The sequence below is a fragment of the Opisthorchis viverrini genome (assembly GCF_000715545.1).
Source record: "Opisthorchis viverrini unplaced genomic scaffold opera_v5_83, whole genome shotgun sequence".
NCBI lineage: Eukaryota > Metazoa > Platyhelminthes > Trematoda > Opisthorchiida > Opisthorchiidae > Opisthorchis > Opisthorchis viverrini.
In genome coordinates this window covers 619,907-636,107 of record NW_008751739.1, presented here as the reverse complement: position 1 = coordinate 636,107, position 16,201 = coordinate 619,907, and positions in this window count along the sequence as shown.

Sequence of the window (16,201 nt, the reverse complement as noted above, 5' to 3'; positions counted from 1 at the left end):
ACCATTATAATATATTCACTGATTCAACTTCGCAGTTCAGCATCTATTGCTAATTCATCGAGCTGATCCAAAGGGATAACGACGACTCCGTCAGGATATCCACAATTCTACAGACCTTCAAGGGACTTCTCGTAGAACGTATTTAATTTGCTTCAGAAGGTCTCGTTTGTACGTCGGTGAACGTTTGCACGCCAGCTGAGAGCAGCTTTCGGGAACCTTTGTTATTCCAAATGAAATCGGATCACACATGGTGCTATGTAAGGCCGACTGAACGTTTCCATCACGCCAAAATCATTTTTATATCCCTAATCTCCTCTGTTTTACAACCTCGACTCTATATTCGCCCTGCGCCGCTCGCAAAATTCTCCGTTAGAGTCTCTGTCCGTATCTGCCTGCTAAAAGTGACTAGTGATGGCGGATTTGGAAGTCTTATATATCTGAAAAGTGCACTTTTTTCAGAATATCTATCACTTCCGGATCTGCCGTTCCTGGTTCACCTGTGTGCTCTTCGGTCCCATTGATTTGCAATCTTCCGAGTTCTGTGACAGCATTGGGTTTGGTTTACGAGTCACGAAGCAGGCGCAACTGAAATGGTATTATGGGTGGAAATTAACGGGGCCAATAAGAATGAATGGTTCTGCAACCGTAGAAAATTGCAATCGCTTAATGGTAAAGCCTTTTTTCTCAATTCCTCACCCGTCCAGCACCTCCGGTATCTGCTTCTTGGAGGCTATATATGAGTTGGAAAACAAATTATCAACACTCGAACTGTGCACAAATTCAAAAGCAGACCTTGACGTTACAAGCAATTTACCCAAAAGGCAAATCTAAGTTTCAAGGGGTCGACGGCACCGATTGCTCCCAAAGATGTAGGTGCGGCGAACACTGGTTCTGACGAGTACAGGTATAGAAAGTTTCCTAAGAAGCGTTACACGACAGGTGCAATATATTCGAAGCAGTCGGGTAATGTGGAGTATAGAACCATGGTAAACAAAACCAAGCGTGCATTGAAACAATTCGAGCAGGGTGGGCAGTTTGAAGTCAGTCAAGCGGACCTCCGTTACATTTCTTAGACATCTGGTAGTAACATGCTGGAGGAGGGGTTCATGCATCATGTCTTGCAATATACACATCTAATCAAGTGCATATTTGGTTTCAGACGCTAAACAAACGACCGCCGCGGAAAGCGCCTCTTGGAAAAGCCATTCGAATGGTATTATGTAGCCACAATCAGATGGGCTAAGGTAATGACTACTTGTCATCCCTGACCCAACCGATATTGACGATTAAGGGTAAATGAGCAGGGTTGAGGAACGTTTGTAAACTTAGGGTCTTCGGTGGTGTCTTGGCGTCAGTACAGCTGCTTAGCCAGCTAGAGATACGTAAAGGTAATCCCTTGAGAGCTCAGACGGTCCGTGCTCAGCCATACTGAACGTGTTATACACAAACCATCAAATTATGGTTTCAGAAATAATATCATTTTAAAGTTATTGCATTGAAGAATTGTGTGATCCTCCTTGAAGTCTGGTTGCCTGATCGCGCACGCAGGTTTGTCCGGCAAGCTGCTCCATTTGACAGGCAACTTCGTCAATGGCGTAAGCAGCGGATTCAGAAACAGTCTCTGGAAGCCTTAAGCTTCAGACAACAAGCTTTTAATCATGCTGCGTGCAGACTGGGTTAATCATGACGACTTGTTTGTTTGGAGGACATTTTATCCTACCAAGGCTCCGAGGTACGAAACATTCTTTAGGCCTACATCTAGTCATTCCATTATGTTTGATTGATTCTAGCTGAAAACTTACCCTCTTCATCAAATGCAAAGGAGCTGGTGCTCCGCACGTTGTGTCTAGGCTGACAGACCGAAAAGATGGACCAGTAGATTTATACGGCCATTTTGTGGTAAAAGCACTGAACAGAGCCCATCATCTTGTCAGTCCTTAAAGCTCTTCTCTGGGTTCGCTTGTCCCGAAGACAGAAACAACGCAAACTCCAACGTCAAATATGCAAAAGTATCGAGAGGTATACGTTTCACAGAAATATGATCCCCCTGGATAGAGAAAGCTGACCTGGAAAGCTTCCATAGGAGTGACTGAAAGTGTTGGACCTTAGCCCCACTGTCCTAGTTTTTTCGGTCCCCGCAACCGCGGCTACCTTTCGTGTAATAACCGTGCCTAGAAGGCTGTACCTTCCTCCCCGTTGTGTTGTTGTACGCCATGTTGAGGTTATGGCGACCCGATCTCCCTTCAATCAGCATGTTCCCTACCAGTCGGTAGATAAACCTACTATTAATAATTCATTTTATTTTTTGCCAAAACGAAGGCTTAAAAACCAGTTCATTCACAATTTTATTTGAAGCCGGCAATGCACTCGGTCTGTGGCTATCTTTTCTTTTGCGCAGTGTTTCCGAAAACGACCGGTTTTTACTCAATTAATGTCTAAGATCTCACGCAATGATACAACTTCTATTGCCACCAGTGCCTTCAAGATTTTTGGATACGGTCTGTTGAGACAAAGTGCTGCTAGTCCCTTCCGAGCTCATAGGATCCGATTCAATTTGCTTGGCTCGAAATCTCAGCTTTAAGATTCAAACCTCTAGTTGGCAGCCTCGTCCACGATCGCTGGTGAAAAATTCTTCTAGAAGAGAGCTGTCTCCCCAAGTTTATCTTTGTTCTTATCACTAGCGGACACAGCGCAATCTCTGAGTAAGGTTTTCATCCGGGCCATTCCTAAGTGAGAATAAAACTTGAAGCACCAGCTGATCGTTCAAGTATCCTGAATTTGTGTACTTGCCCTTAACTTGCTTAAAAAGAGTGCACTTACTGTGACAGGTTTTGTAATTATCGTGGTATAAAATGATCCGAGGTCTAAAAGATGAATGCAACCTTGCGTTGACCAACGGTGAGCCTTGACGCAGCTGCAGCCATTCGCGAAGAGTAGTTAACTGGGCGCATAAAACTTGAATCTTGACCTTCGCTTGACTTTTCTAATAGCCAGGATAAAAAACGGTTGATTGTCATAAAATGCCGTTGCGACAGGTATCATTCCGTTGTAAAACAACACTGTATGCTCCCGCGTAAAACGAAGGGCTTGCAATCGTCCTATTCCCCAGCTAAGAATAGGGAAGGTTTGTCGTTATGTGCTGAGAACTGGACCCAAGTTTACTTATTGATTCTGTGCATCTGAGTGAGCCACGTGAATAATAAAATGAGTCCATGTTGGGTAGACAAAACCCAAACAGTGCTCTTGGGCAAGCTTGGATGTTACATGCATCTGTTTCAATGACTACTTCAATTTAAATTATCTTCCCAGTTTTTGCAAGGCTTTTCTTCCATTAGTGTGCAGTAATTTCATTCTTGTATAGGCAACTGTGTTCCGCGGCGTGATAGGAAAGCTAAAGTGAGAGACGGTTCATCAGTACTGGCAGTATAGTGTATCGGATAGAAAAAGTGCACCGCTAGTCTGATTGTGGGTTCGTCTTCCGAACTTATCAGCTAGATGGTGCGACGATCTAGCGAACGACCGAGTAGTGAATATAAGCTACCTATTTTCTATGAACTCTCATGGATAAGAAAAGTGGACTATGGGGTTAGATTTGGTTTCCTCTAGCAAGTGCAGGCGGATAATACCGGGTTCTGTTGTGCTTTGGGTCCCATTTTATCACAATCGTTTCCGCATTCTTCACTAAGAATTCTGCATGTTTTCAAACAAACTAACTTTGAAATCGGCTTAGCAGGATCCAGCAGAAAAGTATGGGGAAGAGTTTGCAGTGGCCATGGTGACTGTCTAGCCTGACTGCCAAGAGTAAATGATGAATAATGTCTTTCCTTCCAACGAAGAAAGTGGTAATGCAAATAACCTTGGTATAATACACTACCTATAAACTTGCCGGAAACATCCAAGAAACAATTACTTGTTTTTCTTCCACATATTCCTTGGACTTCCACCAGCCATGTGTTTCATCTGCAGGCCATATGTGTTTGTTAAGATACATTCATTTACTAACTGTTGACGGTACAGTGATTTTTGAAGTTAAATAAAAGAGCCGTAGAAAGATAATTCTACGTAATATCCGGTACGATATTCCAGATACAAAAGCGTATTTTATTTCAATGAAACGTCTATGTGGTGGTACGAATCTGCTCGTCCATTGCGTGTAGTTGATGTCCTCGGAATTTCGGGGACTACGTCCAAAAGCGTAAAGGAGAGCAAAAAACTGCGTTTGGGACAAAGGTTTTTTGAAAAATTGCAGACTCTTACCTCAAAGAGAGGCACTTTGTCGCCTGGAATCTCGCGGTATCTTCAGAAAATAAAGCAATGAATTAGAAGCTTACCTTGGGTTTAGTTAGGGTTCCCGCTGCAGACAGTAATTGACAAATGAGTTCGTGCTTCTAATAGCAAGAGAAATATTTGCCCATGTTCTCAAATTCTACTGTCCGCTACTGAATTAAACTAACAGAACGGCTTATAGATTCGTTGCAATAGAATCTATAGCATTTGAATGCTCAAGAGGTCGAATCAGTTTTCACTGGCTTGCGAACAGTAAATACCCCGCCTCCCTGGCGGAGCGTTCGAAGTAATAGGCGGAGGATGGAGTCTTCAATTAATGGACGGGTTTGCTGACCTGCAGAAAGGCAGATGAAGAATTTTTAATAATGAGCTTGCGTTTCTCTCTTACCAAACCCAACACACTTACTGGAAAACATGGGAGAATGTTAAGACCTCTCGAGGTATTTTTGGGACTATTGTCCCTGAGAGCGAACGAACGAAAGTAAATGGAGGATACACCATATAATATGTTGTTCGTTGACCAAATCAGCTAACCGGTAGTACAATACGATTCCTTCCAACTCAGAGGAAATGTACTCGTTGCGTCCTAGCCATTTCAGGGTTCCCATAATCATATAAGGCTAAGGTTAATAGCTATCTTTTGTCTACCCTCTTTTAAGGCCAAAAGTGTCAGCACATTCATAAAATATAAGTAGCTCGGGTGCGGTGCTTATTTGTTGATCGGTTTGTTAAGCTCACACACTCACTACTGCACTCAACTGGCAATCTAATCGGACACATGTGGGAGTCCACTTTCACGATATTCTGCGTATATGCGCACCGCCGCAGAGCAGCAGGCCGGTTGACGGGATTGTGAGACTGTTGTGGCCCTACGCGAAATTCCCAAAGCTCGAAACTTAGTCACATAACCACATCTTCGTCTCACATGAAAATCCGCATACAGTCTGTTTCTAAAAATCTTACGCCAACCATGCAGTTCACCAACTCTCCACCAAAAGCCTCTAACTTTTAGGAACTTAAACCCAACCCAATTATGTCTCATGCGCCCAATTGTGAGTCCCGTAGGTATTCCATAAAGGCCACCGCCAAGGCCAGAGCTTAAATTTATCCTTATTGGCGATGACCCCTTCCTGTATTAAGGGAGACAAGCTTACTGGGATTATCACCCGACTGTGGCGAAAATGGTGCTCCTAACAGAGGCTTCGACCGTTCCTGAGATAGAAGAAAGGGAACGCCTCTCGCTAAATATACACCACTTTGTCACCACTATCGTCGTGGATGTGTATACACATGTTTATCCGGCGCATCACCCCTCGCCAACTCGTTTCCTTGCCCGCAATCACAAACAATGTCTTCATCTGGCCCCAGCCGCTTCCGGGAGGCGTCCGGAACAACCCACTGAATCTCCCATTGGATTTCAGAATCTCGGTGTTCTTCACTTTTTACTCCTCACGAAGTCAACAATTTTTCGCGCGCAATACGCGTTCATTCTTGTGCGTTTTCCTGAACTCCTTCCCCCAAGGAACTTTTACACCTGACTCTGCTCCAGCAGCAACACTAGTGGGTCTCTATAGTTTCACTGCACACTGTGATTCTGAGTTTCCCACTACCATTTATCCGTACTACTTTTTCCCCCACTTCACCATCTCCACGCATTTTCGTGACTCTAGCCATACAACCAACAGCTCAGAACCACGAACCTGCAGTGACGCATTTAGGCTTTAGTTCAAACTGGCCTGCCAAACCGTCTCAGTTCTGCTGCCTCTCAAGACCCGTTATTCGTTCTCCACATTTTCTGCAGTTTGAAGTTTTCTATCACGTACCAGGCAAGGATCCACCTGCTATGCTCTCCCTCGTATTGATTTTGCCCACCATTTTCAGATCTTAACGATTGTGTCTTATCTCATTGGATATGTCCCACAAGAAAGAAGGAGCCAGTATAATTTTGGCTCCTTGCTTGTGCCGCCTCAGACGTGACCAAGTCTACCTCGGGTAATGCCCGCTGTTTGTCACCGTCCCTTTTCCGCGAAATTCCCAGTTACCACAATCCCCACCAGTCATGCTCTTAGTCTGACTCCAACATTTTGATCATCACTGAAGATATGTCGCCCATCATTTGGAATAAATATTACTATTATTATCTCGGTTCCGAATCTCCTGATGGCGGAATCAGAATTAATGAGAAAAAACTGCGGTAACGGGGTAATAGTTTGATAGTATTGTTTGTTCGTCAATCGCTTTGCATACGGAAGAAGACCTCTACCCTTTCGGATCCCTAAAATTCTTCCACCTTCCAGGGACTCAAGCTTTTCCGTTCCAGAAAAATTAAGGCCGTTTCCATTACAATGAACTGTTTTACTTGTAGAGCCTGTCATTTATGCACTTCGGAAGTGATCAGAACTTGATTTCTACTAATTGTTAAGTTAGCATTTCTATTTGTGGACGACAGTTTCACAAGTCACAAATTGCCAGCGTACGTTTGCCAAATCCCGAAACTAAAGCACGACATCCCAGCTCTCAATTCCAGGAACGAACATTAAGTAGTCATAGAACGACGCTCAGTCGATGCCACTTTCTTCAAAAAAAGGACACAATTTACGGGTCTCTGTTTTCTTCAGCAAATCGCAAAATTGTATCTGACTTGAAAATTCCCCAGTGGATGATTTCCCGCGCCGCTGAGAAACAGGGGGTTTAGCCTTGCACATTCCACTATGTGCGTATGGCCAAATCGAACGAGTGATCTATCACATGCCATCGCCCCACTTTAATTCGTGTCCCACAGTGTACAAAAATTTTCGCGATCTCAATTTATTTCATTCCTCTTGCTTTACCCAAGAATCCCTAGGAAGTCCACCGATTCCTCTCCTCTGTTATGTGGGAATTCGTTCGTCTCTCCGTGTCGCAGTGTACTGTATCTCAAACTTAGAAGCAAACTGTGATCCACCTTAAATGCAAGGGCGGCAATAATCACGGCCAAGTTAGCGTTTAGTCTATTAGACTAGCCTCGTCACTTGTAAAAATAATCAACAATCATTAGTATCAATGATATTTTAATGTCTATTTCCAACTAGTGGGCGGCATATCGTCAGGATGGTCATACGTTCACAGTCAGATTGCGGAGGTTGCGCGAAAAAAGGAGTGTCATAAATAGCGGGAAATTTCCGATGCAGACTTAAATGCGCATAAACCGGCATAAGAAAAGAGGCACAGGTATCTGGTGCTTAATTTGCTTCTTTAAAGGGGATATATCAGATTGGAAAAAGACCTGATCGTTAAGGTTTGAGGGCGGCGGGCAAAAATAGAACGAGAGGTGGCACAAAAGAAGCATCCTGCTTGGTGCATGACGAGAAAACTTCAAAAACGGAAAATAAAGAACCGAAACAAAGAATCTGGCGCGGTAGCTTTCTTTTCTTGTCTCTAACTGTCCTGTAACTCAAAATTTTGCTTTCTCTCCGAATTTAACTATGTCCGCCGAGACAAATCAGCATGTAAATTGCCAATTTTATACACTCAGAAAGTTCGACAAAGCATTACCTTAAAGTTGACTAATTATCCCTAAAATTTTGTGCCCCAATTTGAAGTGTTTCACTCTCACTTTTGTAAACTCACTCCTACCGGTAAGATATTGGGAGCTTCACCATTCCATTCAAAATCAACAACGAGGCTTTTTACGGCTCCATTCTGTGCCAATCTCCCCTTTATCACCCGGTAGCCTGGGTAACGACACGCGTGGGCCTATCTAGACGATGTAAAATCTGGTCGTGCGGTCTAATATACTCTAGAAAGCAAGCAATTGTGTCCGTTATTAGCTCACGTTCAAAAGATTTTACCCAAACTCTAGAAAGGTGATCACACCATTTATCAGCAAATAAAGATTGTGCTAGCACACCAGCTGCACCCAAGTCGCTTAACTTACCGTCGGCATTCCAGCACAGCGGCCATGAGATGTTTGGGATCAAATATGTCGGCCAAGAAGCCTACTCACCATGTTAAATTTATACATAGACTACTCAACCACTCGACAAAACCAGCTCCCTGGTTCTATATCCGAAACTTATCCGCCTGCGCCTCTACTCCTGTGGACTCTCGTGGATAACCTCTCATAGTAAGAGCGGCCCGTCAATCTCACTCTTTCACCAAGGCACACACGCTACATTTATCCCTTTTTATTACTCAGTATATACTTGGGAGGTTACAGTGCCTACAGCCGAACAATTTAAGGCTAGTAAACAGCATATTTTATCCGTTACCACTAAATGGGCTTCAATGGTAACTGTCTCAAATTCTCTCACTCACAAGTAGCAAGTCGAGCAAGGCCAAACCCTATTTAACGTGCAGCTGTCTGATTACCCAAAAGGCTAATTTGCCAGGGGTGAGTGGAGGAGAAATGAAAATACTAACGCTGGATTGAGTGGACAATAATAAGAGGGCTAAGTGAAACAAACTCACTAAGTATTGTTCTCATTAAAAGAGTTCGTCGTTTGCCTAGGTCACCAAACAAATAATAATCCATTGTGATTTTCCGGAGGTCTACTCTTGAACAGTTTTCACATAGAATGAAATTCGAAGATATTCCGAAGTGTTTCGATACAAGAGTCAGTTCAAGAAACTTGCAAATGACCGCTGAAAACGAGAGAAAAAATCAGAAGAGGAAGATGGAGTACGTGACTACGCTTACCATGTCTGGTTTGCATCCTTGTTCCTATCCAATTTCACGGATTCACGGATTGATACACAGGATCGAGGCTTTTGCCCAAGTTTCCCGGGTCGCTTTTGTTGTTGTCGGTCAGTGGCTGTCGTTCACCTGAAATGCACAAGGGAAAAAGGGTGTAGCACTACTTTTTATGTTCTCATCGCGGAACAGTATGCTCCCCAGCGCGAGGATCCGCATTAATAAGTGTTTAATAGTGCTTTAAACTGGGTTTTAGAAGGAGCGTGAACGACCGTCGGAGGAAGGTCATTCCACGCAGCTACTGCCCGAAATGAAAAAAAATTTGTCTAATGAATGTGTGTGCTCTGCCCTTGAAAATTTTCTCACTATGTCCTCGCCGTGTGTTTCCTGGGTCAACAGTAAAAACCTGTTTGCCAAACTTTGTTCAAACAGGGCGTAAGTGAGAAATAGGCCCCATCGGAGGCGACGGTACTACAGGGGAAACAGATCAAGCATCGCGAGACGCGTTTCGTAGTCCACGGATTTGAGGCCGACAACCATTCTCATGGCGGCTCGATGGACGCGCTCAATGAGTGTAACGTCGTTGGTGCGTCCTAAGTAGACAACCTGGTTGGCGTATTCCAGAAGCGGCATAACGTAGGCCTCATAGAGTATTTGGAAGTCCATGCGAGTAATACGGGAGAGGGTGCGTCGGATCGTCCGTAGAAAGCCGAATGCCTTCGGGCCGATTTTTCATGATGCGGTGTGAAGGACAAGTTTGAGAAGACCCAGATGCCCAAATCCTTTTTGGCATCTATCCTCATGATGTTTTCCGGTCCTTTCTCACCATGCATAAGAAAGGCATTCGCTGGGTCCCCTCCAAACGACACACCGACGCACTTTTCGTCATTCAGAAAAAGGTGCCCCTCCAACGAATTCTGGGTTGAAGCGTGTGCATTCATTTGGAGGGCACTGGCATTAAAACTCCAGGATTTCAAGTCGTCCACAAAAAGTAGACATGGGCCTGCAAAATCATCTGTGAGGTCGTTGACGTAGATCAGAAACAGTGCTGGTCTCAGGACGCAACTTCAATGGAGACCGGCGCAGGAGAAGAGTAGGTCGAGCCTATTCTTACTCGGAATGATCTGTCTGATAGGAATGCCTTGATCCAGCAAAGGCGTTTTCCTTGAATCCCGTAAGACTCGAGTCTATGAAGCAGCGGAACGTGTGGGACCCTATCAAATGCTTTTGAGAAGTCGAAAAATATGGCAGCCATTATGAGTCCTTCGTCCTCGGCTTCGGTTGAGCTGCCCATAAACACGAGCATGTTTGTCACGCAGGAGTGGTGTAGGAGAAATCCGTGTTGAGCTGGAGATATCAGGCTGCTGGAAGTAAGGTGATCTAGGAGAGCTTGCTTCAGAATGCGTTCCATCACCTTGCACGGCACGCTAGTGAGGCTTATAGGCCTGTAGCTGCCAGGCGACAGTCGGTCACCAGTTTTGTAGAGTGGCGTGGCAATCGCTTCCTTCCAAACAGAGGGATGGCCGCCTTCGTCAAGCGACTGACAAAATACCAGGTGTAGATTATTTGCCAGTGTGGAGGACGTTTCTTTCAGGATCCTCGGATGGACCTCGTCGGGTCCCAATGCGCAGAATGGGTTGATCTTGTCCAAGAGTTGACGAATGTCCTCCACCGTGAAGACCAACTCGGTTAGAGGCTATTCGTAGTTCTGCCTTGACAAGAGTGGGCGGTCTCCCATCTTAGATATGTAGTGGATAACCCTAGCAAATACCAGTTCAAAGTAGTTAAATCAAGTGAGTAAAAATAGGCGAGATTATACAACTCACAGTTAGGTACTACCACTACAATAAATCCAAATTGATCTCCTTCCTGGGATCTTCCTTAATATGTACCGAAATAATTTCCATTCCGTAGTAGTCTGAAAGGTAGATCACCGCTCGTTAATTCACTGACAGCGTAACTCGACACAGCAAGCGGGCAACACGCCTTTCACGAGGTACAGAATTTGTATTGTGTCATATTTCTTTTTCCTTCATTTCAACAAAAGTTATTCGGTATGAAGAGAAGAGGAATAAGCTGAGATTTTAGTGAGAGATAGAAAGTGGTACAATTTGAGCAGTGATAAGTTACAAAGAAAGTACTAATGTACAATGGTCAGAAGGATCACCATAGACATGCGTGGGTTTAACGATGCCCGTTGTCTCATCTTCTCCTGTTGTGTAGTTTACGATAGTTCTCCTGGCAGAGTGCAATCGCTGTCGTCGTGAAGCCCACTGAAAAATGAGGCGCGAGTACCCTTATTCATTTTCTCCCTTCCTGATAACATTCTAAGCCTCATATAAGATCATAAACTGCCCTCCACCACCCGACTCTACTGACTGCGGGCTCCCATCGCATTCGGGTACGATGGACAAATTTGTCTATCAACCAATCAGCGATCGCGTTTCTACTTGGCCCGCTGCGGGGTCCGGGTTTTCCTACTTCGTGTCCGTGCTATAGATGGCGATCCAAATGCTTTGTTGTGGAGAGACAAAAATGTAATGTGCGCTTCAGGAGTTCCGAAGAATGGAAAATATGGGACCGGATAGAATAAAAGGCGGGGAACACGCTTGACTACTTATTTATGCGAATCCTCGCGCTGTCAAGCATACTGTCCCGCGCTGAGGACATAAAGAGCAGTGCTACACCCTTTTTTCACTTGTGCCTTTCAGGTGAACGACAGCCACTGATCGACAAGAACAAAAGCGATCCGGGAACCTTGGGCAAAAGCCTCGATCCTGTGTATCAATCCGTGAATCCGTGACATGTATGCCTTGTATGGATTTGGAGTGTGAAAAGCCAATATGGCATTCTCACAATTATCTCGCGTACAACGAAGATCGGCTCATGAAAACCAACTTCGGCAGGGGTTGACCGGTTGCAGAAGAAATACGGCAAAATGCGCAAGGTGTGTCGATGTTGTACAGCACGTGGCTGAATGCGACCTGTCGCGCAGTGCGGTGACTACAGGAGATGGTAGCATCACTACTGTAGATCTCTTGTAGCAAAGACCTACACTGTTCCGATGGAAAACCATCCGTCCGACTGCTCTTCTGTATGCCATGCGCGGAGCCACGATATAATGATAGATGATTGCGAGCCAAGAATGCAATCAACCCTAATTCCGCCGCTCGTACTACACATGAAGTGAGCCCGTTTGTGAATTTCGGTAAGTGAACAGCTTATAGCAGTCCGTCCAATCCAACCACCGCCATGAAATTCGTTCGAACTAGAACTGTTTATCTGGGTCTGGTGACGGTAAATGCCGATTGTTTCATCACACCGGCCAAACCCTCTTTAAGTAAATCAAAGCGGCACAAGCCCAGATTCTGGTCAACCAGCATAATACTTTTGCACGGCTGTGAGAAACAGGATCATTAACGGAAAGGACCTGCAACCTTATTCGAGGGTGTGGACCACTAGTCCTGATAATTCCGGGCTACAAACAGGAACACCCTTTGGACATTTTCCTATACCTTTCAATGTCACCGAAGCCATCACACCACCTCCTGGTGAGAGGAGTGATAGTGACTTAGAACTGCATCCCTAATAGCTTCCGAACGTGAGGGACTTGTAAGTTAAAGGGTTTGTCTGGATGCTTCCGGAAGTTGCCGTCGGGCAACTGACTGACCTCGGAAACATACCGATATGACCCTACAAGTTGACAGGATGACCGTGCATGACTCGTCCAAACAGGTTCCAGAAGGTCGGATGAAGTTAAGAAAGGCAGTTGAAACGGACCCCATCGTCAGGAATTTTCAGATGGTCTTGATACATGTGATGACTCGTTCGCCGACTGTACGATAACCTTGTGGTTCCACAGAACCATACAAGCATCAGAAACACCCAGACGAGTCCGTATCCTAGTATGAGCTTTCTTGGGCTCGAGATAGCTCAGTGGTTAACGCGCAAACCTATTGACCAAGAGTTTCGTTCCAACCTCAGCACATCGATTGCTCTTGTCTAGGCTTTGGCGACCTGACAGTATCTCAACCCTCGTGCTTCTTTTGGGTGGCGTCGAACCTAGGCACCAAAAGGATGTTGCAGCTGAACGATGAGGACGTATTGTCACTTGTATATTTGTGGAGCGGCACAAACCAGGAATCGTTGACATTGGACTGTGGATCACTAGTGACACCGAAGGTGATTCATTCATAACCAAATAATTGCACCTGATGGAACGGTGTTCAAACGCAGTCGAGTGGCAATAACTTCTAGTGGTAGCTGGATCTTCCCTCACCCCACAAACATCACGCTACGAACAGCTGAATTGCTGTGTTGTAGATTTAGATACAAGTTGTTGTCCCACCTAACACCTACATTTTTTCCCGAAAACCGACCTGTAAGCTCAATTAAAATATAATGGGTGTATTCAAATTACGATGGACAGATTGGACACCTCACTGTCGTCAACCCAGTTGACTTGTCGTAGAGTCTGTTTTCGAAGACATTATCGTAAACTCTGAAATGGTCTAAATCATCAGCTAACTGAGGCACTGTACTGAGGAGCAAAAGCCGTCCTGTCTGAATTTACTTTTCAAAAAGACAGCAGGATTGATGGATAGTATTGTCGTCCTATCTCCGATAAGATCACGCAGCGATTGATGTGCTTATACGGCATCGCCAACTGTACCAATCCTAAACCATCAGAAGACCGGTTTTGAAGCACTGCAACCGGCTGCCCAGGTTTTGAAAATATCTGGTTCTAAATTCGCTTATCCGAGCCAGGAATGGGAGTCTGTCACCGCCGATCTACGTGCCGCTACCTGAGTGCGCAATCGGTAAAGGGAATTTGGAAGATGTTTAAAGCTTGGCAACCAGGGCGGCAACTGCTGTCCGCTACGTGACGCTCATTTAGGGTGATGGGCCACACGGTCATTGCTACAAGCGGGAGATAGCTCAGCTGTAACACCCTTTCGGTGCCCAGCTGCCACGCCAGAATGAATGATGGGATGCTTTCAGGTTGTCCAAGCCTAAACAGGGAGAGTCAAGCGGCAGAGGTCGGGTTCGAACCACGGACCTTCCGGTCAGTGAGTCAAGCAGTCAAAAGATTTGTCAATCTACGTCCTCGTACATATTCTCCGGTGTGTACTGCCTTGTCGACTTTGCCCTTGGATCCTGTGTTCATTTTACCTAGTCTTTGGCTCCATTTTCTCCATAGTGGTCACTTGTCATAACAGTCCCCTTCAATCTGAAAAAAAACTCCAGACGGGGAGAACCATGAAAGGGACTGTGATCTTTCTGGTGGTCTTGGATTATTATCAGAGGATTGTTTGCCTCGCAGAGCCCCTTTTGCCTATCCTTGTGTTGGGTGTAGATGACCCAAGGTCGGTCAACCCACGGCCTGGCAAAGAAGCATGAGCTGAGAAAATATCAAGACATTTTTAAATGTTGAGGTCGCTACTAGTTGTAACTGCACACTCTGGGAGTCGAGCCTTAAGGGGGAGAGTAGGAAGTAGTAGTTATAGTTTCCAATGGTTCGATTATCTCTACTTCGTGCGGATCTCTTTGGGAGACGGCCACTGTCTCTGCGTTTAATATACTACTGATCGGCAAGAACTTATCCGAAATAAGGGGTGTTTGGTTGCTCGGGGGATACGACTCGGCCTTGGCATCACTGTGAATGTTACGAGTGCAGTCAGAAAAAGAAAAAAGCAAATTGTTGAGGTGGGTTATGAAAATATCAGAAGCGGATTGGAACCCTAGGGAACTCTTGCGTTGACGTTAAGTCCAGCAAATGAAACCATCAGGGTGAACGTCTGACGGTTATTTCGCCTAGATATTTCAAATCCATTTGACCGAAACGGAATAAGGTCATTTAGTGGATGGTTTGGTTAGAAAGCCACCGTACTTATTCGATCCAAAAGGCCATGTAGAAACACTTCAGTTCTGCCCTGGGAGTCTCCTTAATTGAAACAACAACCGGTGTTCACTGTGTTTTTTTTTAATTTTTTTTATATATTTTTTTCACTGTGTCCGACTCGACGGATGCACTGGCTCAACTGACCTTACGAAGATATGATCCAATTGGACTCCATCGTGTCCCTACGGATGTTCGATTTTCTCAACAATCAACGTATTTGGCGCATAAATGATGGCTTATGTACGTGAATATGGCAACCAGTTGGGAAGTTGAACCTGCGTATAGACTAGTGTTTTGACAGCGCTCGTTCCTGTGCTGACCTTATACTTTTGTTTGAACAAGAAGCACATTGATAATCAGAGGTCCGTATTTTGCCCCGGTTGGAATTTCATGGAGACTGAAGATCGTCGGGAAAGGCACGGAGAACGATTCATCGCTTAGGAAAACCGAAATTGTTTAATAACTTTTAGAAAGCCCTTAAGAGACTGGGCCTTACCGTGGTGTGACGGTTTGCGCACCTCAGCAATCCATCGAGCTATACTGGGGAGTGTCCCCGTGACACTCGCAAAGTCTCATAGCGGGTTGGTCAATGGTTAAATGTCTGACGAACACCGTCTCCTGGCCCTCCAGGTTGGGGGTTGGAACATGTGACGAATTGTTCTGTAGAAATGGTAATGTATTTCCATTTCCCGCCAAACACCGCTGCCTTGTGGTTATGCTTTTGAGCCAAGGACTTTGGTTGAGGACCCTAATCGTCCTTTTGTCTAGTCCTGGGCGCCTTGGCAGTATTCCAGCCCTCGTACAACCGTGACGTTCACAACCATACGGCAGTAAAGCACCGGTGTTGAACATTTATGTCATGCTGTCGATGGTGATAGTGATGATGATGCTTTTACCACTGAGCCGTCCTGCCTCACATTTTAGAGGAGGAGTGAACCAGTATAGTCCCGCATGCTTCCGGGCTGTTCCGATGAGTCATTCAAGCGTGAAACTCTCTGTCAGGCCAGGCCGTCGATGCTGCATCACTGATGCACTTGGAAACGCAGCTGGACATGTCACTGGTGAGCAAGTACAAATATCTGGATACCCGGCTGGGTGACAGATGTCGCCTGTCATTGCGTGAAAGCGGCTCAACTAGGCTAAGCACCAGTCCACTTCAACTCTAGGCAGAGGGCTGACGCACGTAGCCCTCGATCATCTTGGAGCCGGTGGTTATGACTCAGCTCATGCTTCCTTCAGATTTAGGTATCTTTGCAGGACGCCAATTGCACCCTCCTCTTCACCGGCGACTCGCATCTCCGATGCTTCACGACAGCGTCCGTGGTTATGGGGCAAAAGCA